General features: G+C 36.3%; 1 non-coding gene across 1 annotated transcript; it reads left to right on the top strand.

The window, feature by feature from the left end:
• The first annotated feature begins 214 nt into the window (after nt 1-214).
• LOC148580381 (small nucleolar RNA R71) lies at nt 215-318 on the top strand. The gene has a single exon (XR_015895505.1). It is a non-coding gene; the product is annotated as a small nucleolar RNA R71 (small nucleolar RNA).
• Nucleotides 319-8,647: the final 8,329 nt, after the last annotated feature.

Below are 8,647 nucleotides of genomic sequence, written 5' to 3'. Positions count from 1 at the left end.
AAGAACTCCCTTCTTCATAGGCGTCCCATTACTCACAGGATTCCTCTCAGAAGTGTACATAAACTGGTTATTAGCAACCATGTCAATGAGTTCCTGAGCTTCTGCAAGAGTTTTCTTTAGGTGAATGGATCCACCTGCAGAAGTATCCAATGACATCTTTGATAGCTCAGATAAACCATCATAGAATATATCCAGGATAGTCCATTCTGAAAGCATGCCAGAAGGACACTTTTTGGTCAGCTGCTTGTATCTTTCCCAAGCTTCATAGAGGGATTCACCTTCTTTCTGTCTGAAGGTTTGAACATCAGCTCTAAGCTTGCTCAGCTTTTGAGGAGGAAAGAACTTGGCTAAGAGAGCCGTGACCAGCTTATCCCAAGAGTTCAGACTGTCTTTGGGTTGAGAGTCCAACCATATTCTAGCTCTGTCTCTTACAGCAAAAGGGAAAAGCATGAGCCTGTAGACTTCAGGATCTACTCCATTAGTCTTAACAGTATCACAGATCCGCAAGAATTCAGTTAAGAACTGAAAAGGATCTTCAGATGGAAGTCCATGAAACTTGCAGTTCTGCTGCATCAGAGAAACTAGCTGAGGTTTCAGCTCAAAATTGTTTGCTCCAATGGTAGGGATGGAGATACTTCTTCCATGTAAATTGGAATTAGGTGCAGTAAAGTCACCGATCATCCTCCTTGCATTATTGTTATTTTCGGCTGCCATCTCCTCTTCTTGTTCGAAAATTTCTGTAAGGTTATCTCTGGATTGTTGTAATTTAGCTTCTCTTAGTTTTCTCTTCAGAGTCCTTTCAGGTTCTGGATCTGCTTCAACAAGAATATTCTTGTCTTTGCTCCCGCTCATATGACAAAGAAGAGGGCACAGAAAAATAATAATAATAATAATAGGGATTCTTTATACCACAGTATAGAGGTCCCTGTGTGAGTGGAAGAAAAGAATGGATAATCCAAACACAAAGGTGATGATAGGAGCAGAGATGTGAGATGAAGAGGAGTGTTAGTAAATGAATAATTAAATAGAAAGAGATGAGAGAGGAAGAGAATTTTCAAAAATTATTTTTAAAAAGAGTTAGTGATTTTCGAAAATAGTTTTTGAAAAAGGTTAGTAATTTTCGAAAATTCAAATAAAAAATAAAATAATTACTCTAATTAAAAAGAAATTTTGAAAAAGAGGGAAGATTTTTTCGAAAATTAGAGAGAGAGAGTTAGTTAGGTAGTTTTGAAAAAGGTAAGAAACAAACAAAAAGTTAGTTAGTTAGTTGAAACAAATTTTGAAAAGATAAGAAGTTAGAAAGTTAGAAAAGATATTTTGCAATCACTTTTTTGAAAAAGGTAAGATAAGAAGATATTTTTGAAAAGATATGATAGAAATTAGTTTTTGAAAAAGATTTAATTTTTAAAATCTCAATTAATGATTTGATTCATAAGAAATCACAAGATATGATTCTAGAACTTAAAGTTTGAATCTTTCTTAACAAGTAAGTAACAAACTTGAAATCTTTGAATCAAAACATTAATTGATGATGTTATTTTCGAAAATATGATGTAAAATTAAGAAAAAGATTTTTGAAAAATATTTTTGAAATTTTCGAAAATAACTCAAAAAAATAAAAAAAAATTTGATTTTTGAAAAAGATTTTGAAAAAGATGAGATTTTTAAATTGAAAATTTGATTTGACTCATAAAAACAACTAGATTTTAAAATTTTTTGAAAAAGTCAAATCTAATTTTCGAAATTTTAAGAGAGAAAAAGGGAAAGATATTTTTTTGATTTTTGAATTTTTATGATGAGAGAGAAAAACAAGAAAAATGATGCAATGCATGAAAGTTATGGATCAAAACAATGAATGCATGCAAGAATGCTTATGAATGTCAAGATGAACACCAAGAACACTATGAAGATCATGATGAACATCTAGAACACATTTCTGAAAAATTTTTTATGCAAAGAAAACATGCAAGACACCAAACCTAGAATTCTTTAATGCTTAGACTCTATGAATGCAAGAATGCATATGAAAAACAAGAAAAGACACAAAACATGAAAACATCAAGATCAAACAAGAAGACTTACCAAGAACAACTTGAAGATCATGAAGAACACTATGAATGCATGAATTTTCGAAAAATGCAAGATGAATATGCAATTGACACCAAACTTTCAACTTGACTCAAGACTCAAACAAGAAACATGAAATATTTTTTTGATTTTTTATGATTTTCTAATTTTTTTGTATTTTCTTTTAATTTTTCGAAAATCATTTTGAAAAAGAAAAATAAGGATTCCAAAATTTTTAATATGAATTCCAGGAATCTTATGCTCTTTAGTCTAAAGCTCCATTCAAAGGGTCAGGCATGGCTTAATAGCCAGCCAAGCTTTAGTATGTAACTCAGACATGATACGCCTGACATGCCCTACACAGAAGAATTAGACATGGCTTTACAGCCAGCCAGGTTTCCACATGCTTCATGAAACACTAGAATTCATTCTTAAAAATTCTGAAGAAAAATATATTTTTGAAAATATTTTTATTTTTAAAAAAAATTTTTTTTTCAAAAACAAAGGAGAAATTTTTTGAAAGAATTTTGAAAAATTTTTTGAAAATAAAGCAAAAAGAAAATTACCTAATCTGAGCAACAAGATGAACCGTCAGTTGTCCAAACTCGAACAATCCCCGACAACGGCGCCAAAAACTTGGTATGCGAAATTGTTACTCAGGTTGTGAATTATTGTTCGAAATTGATTCCCTGGCGATGGCACCAAAAATGGATGCACAAAACCATGGTCTAAACATATCTTCACAACTTCGCATAACTAACCAGCAAGTGCACTGGGTCGTCCAAGTAATAAACCTTACGTGAGTAAGGGTCGATCCCACGGAGATTGTTGGTATGAAGTAAGCTATGGTCACTTTGTAAATCTCAGTCAGGCGGATATAAAATAGTTATGGAGTTTTCGAAATTAATACTAAAATAAGGATAGAAATACTTATGTAAATCATTGGTGAGAATTTCAGATAAGCGTATGGAGATGCATTCATTCCTCTGAACCTCTGCTTTCCTGCTGTCTTCATCCAATCCGTCTTACTCCTTTCTATGGCTGGCTTTATGTAAGGATGTCACCGGTGCCAATGGCTACTTTCAATCCTCTCGGGAAAATGGTCCAAATGCTCTGTCACAGCACGGCTAATCGTCTGGAGGCATCACCCTTGTCGTTGGTTGCATCCTATTCCTCTCTGTGAAAATGGTCCGATGCGCTGTCACTGCATGGCTAATCATCTTGGAGGTTCTCGATCATACTGGAATAGAATTTACTATCCTTTTGCGTCTGTCACTACGCCCAGCACTCGTGACTTTGGAGTTCATCACAGTCATTCAATCCCGGAGTCCTACTCGGAATACCACGGACAAGGTTTAGACTTTCCGGACTCTCATGAATGCCGCAATCAATCTAGCTTATACCACGAAGATTCTGATTAAGAGATCTAAGAGATACTCATTCAATCTAATGTAGAACGGAAGTGGTTGTCAGGTATGCGTTCATAGGGAATGATGATGATTGTCACGTTCATCACATTCAGGTTGAAGTGCGAATGAATATCTTAGAAACTGAATAAGTTGAATTGAATAGAAAACAGTAGTACTTTGCATTAATCCTTGAGGAACAGCAGAGCTCCACACCTTAATCTATGGAGTTCAGAAACTCTACCGTTGAAAATACATAAGTGATAATGGAGTTCATTGGTCTCGGCCCCAGAGGGGAACCGGAGTAACCAAGACTACGAATACAATGATAAAAAGTTCTATTTATAATAAACTAGTCACTAGGGTTTACAGAAGTAAGTAATTGATGCATAAATCTACTTCCGGGGCCCACTTGGTGTGTGCTTGGGCTGAGCTTGAAGTCTACACGTGGAGAGGTCATTCTTGGAGTTGAACGCCAGCTTTTGTGCTAATTTGGGCGTTGAACTCCACTTTGCAACTTGTTTCTGGCGCTGGACGCCAGAATTGGGCAGAGAGCTGGCATTGAACGCCAGTTTTCGTCATCTAAACTTGGGCAAAGTATGGACTATTATATATTTATGGAAAGCCCTGGATGTCTACTTTCCAATGCAATTGAAAGAGCGCCATTTTGAGTTCTGTATCTCCAGAAAATCCATTTTGAGTTCAGGGAGGTCAGAATCCAACAGCATCAGCAGTCCTTCTTCAACCTATGAATCTGATTTTTGCTCAAGTCCCTCAATTTCAGCCAGAAAATACCTGAAATCACAGAAAAACACACAAACTCATAGTAAAGTCTAGAAATGTGAATTTAACATAAAAACTAATGAAAACATCCCTAAAAGTAACTAGATCCTACTAAAAACATACTAAAAACAATGCCAAAAAGCGTATAAATTATCCGCTCATCAGTGTACCACCAAGTGTTCTGATGAGCACCTTTGAGAGGAGAGTTATGGCTGATTTAAAGGTATGTAAGACCAACAAATATTTGTGTTCTATTTTAAATTTCATTGCATTTGTGTTTTAAATTACCTATGTTGTATCTGTTACCTACAAGATATCAAAAGAGCTAGCAATAGTATTCGAGATGAACAAAGTCTTCTGAAATCCATGATTGGAGGCATAAATTTCCTTTATTTCAACCCTGAGTGAAGGAAGCTTGGACACAACATTCCATTAGTTAAATTTTACATAGTTTTGATTTTTAGAGAGAGAACTTCCTCCTTTTCTCTAGGCTTTAGTGTTCTTTGTCCATTTTTACTTCAATCGATGGATTAGACCTTTGTTAATTTCCATTTTTATCATTATAATTGTAGTTCCCCTTCTCTAATTTTACTTATCACTCTTGCAATTTTAGTTATTTTGGGTTATGACTTTGGATCTTGTTGGATTTAAATTCTAGTAATGCATTGAGGTTATTCATGTTTTATTTTTGTTATTTGATTTGTTATTATTGATTATTGATAGTGGGTAGCTTTAATTTGGATTGTTTTCTCAATTTTATGATGTCTTTTGTTATTGCTCATCAAGTGTTTGAGAAAATGTCACTATTGATTATGGAGTAGATTTTCATTCTTGGCTTTGGGGTTGAGTAATTAGAGATTCTTTAATTATAAAAATCAAGTGTTGGTTGGTAATTGGAGGTTGCTAGTTAGCCTGAACTCCACTAAATATCGTCTTTCACTAGGAATTGACTAGGACTTGTGGACTAGAGTTAATTATACTCACTTGATTTTCCTTCAATTGTTAGAGGATAACTAAGTGAGAATAATAGGCATTTATCATCATACTTGAGGAAGACAATGAGGATAGGAATTGTAATTCTCACCCCAAACCAAGGTTTTATATATTGATTGATTGTCATATCTCTTGTTGACTTTGCTCTCTTAGTTTTCTTAGCTTGATTCCTTACATTTAGTTATATGTTATTATTGTTGCTATCTTTTATTGCATACTTGGTCGTCAATTAATTGTTTGATTGAGAGTTCTAGTTGTTTCAATTTAGATGTTAGTTGTGGCCTTTAAATTCTAGTCACCTTACTTTTTCCGCACTCAACTTAAAAATCCCCTAAAATTTCTAATCAATGATGTGCATTCTGTTGAAATTCCTAGGAAAAATGACCCGAAATTCTACTCCCAGTAATTGATGATTTTTGTGACATTCTTCTAAACTTTGATTTGGGATCATTTGTCGGTTTAGGCTATACTTGCGACATTGAGTTGAAAAATCCTTTGGACATTTCTAAGCCGGCATTTATCCCATGTCAAGTTTTGGCACCGTTGCCGGGGAATCGCATAAGTGTGCCATATTATTGGTTGGTTTGAATACGTTCATATGTGAATAATTTCTCTTTTCTTGATTGCTTGTTAGTTTGGTCATTAGTTAGGATTTATAATCATAGTAATTGGTAGTTACTTTACTTTAGCATATCTTGTTGTCAAGAACTCTATGTTTCTTCTATTGAATGATGCATTCATTACTGGATTCGAGCTTAGCCCCATTTGATCCCAAAATTGAAAGAACTTTGCTACATATAGGCAAGCTCTACATCAGTTAGCCTTTGGGATTAGTGAAGTGGCTTTTGCTGAATCACAAGCCTTTTCTGAGTTTGAATCTGAGGCGTCATTTCACAGAGGAACCATTTATTCTTCTGTTGACTCTATTGATGTTGCTTCCACTAAATTAGATACTGAGACCATGGCCGCTCCAAGGAGAGTCACTCTCAAGGAGGTGGGTGCACCGGATTTTACTCTTCAACCACTACAAGTTTACTACCCCGACGTGGATGCTAACTTTGAGTTAAAGACTGGTTTGATCAATTTGCTTCCTAAGTTTGATGGCTTGCCTGATCAAGATCCTATCAAGCATCTTAAGGATTTTCAAGTGGTGTGTTCAACCACCAGGAGACATGATTTGGATGAGGTTGCTATTTGGGTGTTTGCTTTCCCTTTTTCTCTTGAGGGAAGAGCAAAACAATGGTACTATACTCAACCCGATGAAGTTGTCACAAATTGGGATTTACTTCGGAAAGAGTTTCTTTGACAAATTCTTTCCGCCAGAGGTTACCGATAGATTGAGGACGGAGATCTCATGCATCATACAAGGTGAAATGGAAATACTACATGAATATTGGGAGCGCTTCAAGAAGCTTCTTGATTCTTATTCTCATCCTAGGATAGATGACTTCGTGTTGATTAGCTACTTTAGTCAAGGCCTCAAGCCTCAAGAAAAGATCCCCTTAGATGCCTCTAACAATGGTTCTCTTGTGAAGTATAGGACGACGGAAGAGGCTTGGTAACTTATTTCTGATCTACCCGAGTCCACTCAAATGCGAGGCAAAGGAACAACCATCCGAAGGCTATTATGGAAGTGTCTCCTAATGAATCCGCCCTCACCGAAACCTTGGGAGAAAAGACCACCATTCAAAGGAAAATTCACCAAAATCAACAACAACCTCCACCACAACAACAGTACCACCCGAAAGCCCTACCAAGAGTGTGTGGTGTGTATGCTTGATATTCTCATTATATGGATGAATACCTACAACCCCAAGAGGATAACACATTCGCGGCAACCAACCCATTCCTTAACCATTCAAACCAAGGCCCTTATCAACAAGGGAATAATTACAACCAACGGTGGCGTAATCAAGGTTGGCAAGACAATTCACATCAAGGTTGGAAAGATCATTCAAACCAAGGATGGAGAGATCATTCTAACCAAGGGTGGAGAGATGGGTCAAATCGAAGGTGGAACAACAATTCCCAACCATATCGCAACCAACAAAACCAATCATTCCAACCACAACACTAAGGCCAAAGATACCAACCTCCTCACCAATGACAAGCCTAAGTACCTCAACTCACACAACCTCATGTTCCACAAATTATTTACCCTTCTTCTTCTTCAAGCCAACCTCCATGGATGACACCCTTCACACCCTTCTTCAAGAGCAAAGGGAATTTTGAACCATCGTTCAAAAGATTTTATCCCGGTTACCTCTACCATCCAACCATAACCAAAGCCCCTCTCAACCATCATGCTCAAGTGGAATTCCATCTCAGCTATTGCCCTATCCAAAGGGTAGCCTCAATGCTATCCAAAGGGTAGCCTCATGTAGAAGATAAAGAAGAAGCACAAAAGGTTGTTGAGGAAGGGAAAGATCAAGCAAAGGTTAGAGGTTCCAAAGAAAAAGATGTTTTGGAAGAGCCTATCCCAATTCAATTTCCAACCTTGGCAAAGAAGGCAAAGAAGCAATTAGAGTTGGATCGTGGACATCTTCAAGAAAGTTGAGGTAACAATTTCCCTTTTTGATGTCATTTGCCAAATTTCTAAATATGCTAAATTTTTAAAGGATTTATACATTAACAAGAAAAGGATTAATGAGTTGGAAACCATTCCTTTGGGGAGTTCTATTTCAGCTTTAATGGGTGTTATTCCTAAAAAATGTGGAGATCCTGGACCTTGTTTAGTCTGTTGCACAATAGGTGGTGTTCAACTTGTTGATTGTATATGTGACTTTAGTGCATGTGTCAGTATTATGCCTCTTTCTGTTTATGATGAATTGAATCTTCCACCGTTGAAATGGTCCGCGGCATGTTTTGTGCTAGCGGATAAGAGCATAATTTCTGTGGTTGGTATTGCTGACGATGGTTTGGTGAGCATCAAGGGATTGAATTTTCCAATTGATTTTTATATCCTTGAAATGCTCCAAATGATTATGGAAGACCTTCATCCATATTTTAGGAAGTCCATTCTTGAAAACCTCTTGATTTAAACTTGATACCTTCTCGGGTACCTATTCATTTGAGATTGACAGAAGGGATGTAAGCTTTAACTTAGATGAAGCTATGAAATATCCGCCAGAGGACCATTCTATCTTCCAGTGTGACATGATTGATGAAGTTATGGCCAAGGTTCACAATGAGGCTTTTGATGAGATGTATTTGTATAAAGGTCCATGTGTGAGGAATCCCAATTATTATGATGAAGATACTTTGCCACCTCCAATGTTGCCAGATAATAATGTGCCAAGTCATGAGTTAAGTGAGGTGTTAAAACCTTTACCTCCACATGTAAAGTATGCCTTTCTTGATGAGAATTAAAAGCTCTCGGTGATAATTAAAAGGGAGCT

This window comes from Arachis ipaensis, chromosome B10 (assembly GCF_059453495.1).
Source record: "Arachis ipaensis isolate K30076 ecotype BB chromosome B10, ASM5945349v1, whole genome shotgun sequence".
Lineage (NCBI taxonomy): Eukaryota > Viridiplantae > Streptophyta > Magnoliopsida > Fabales > Fabaceae > Arachis > Arachis ipaensis.
Note: the sequence above shows the minus strand (reverse complement) of the source record. Positions and strands in the feature narration are given on the sequence as shown.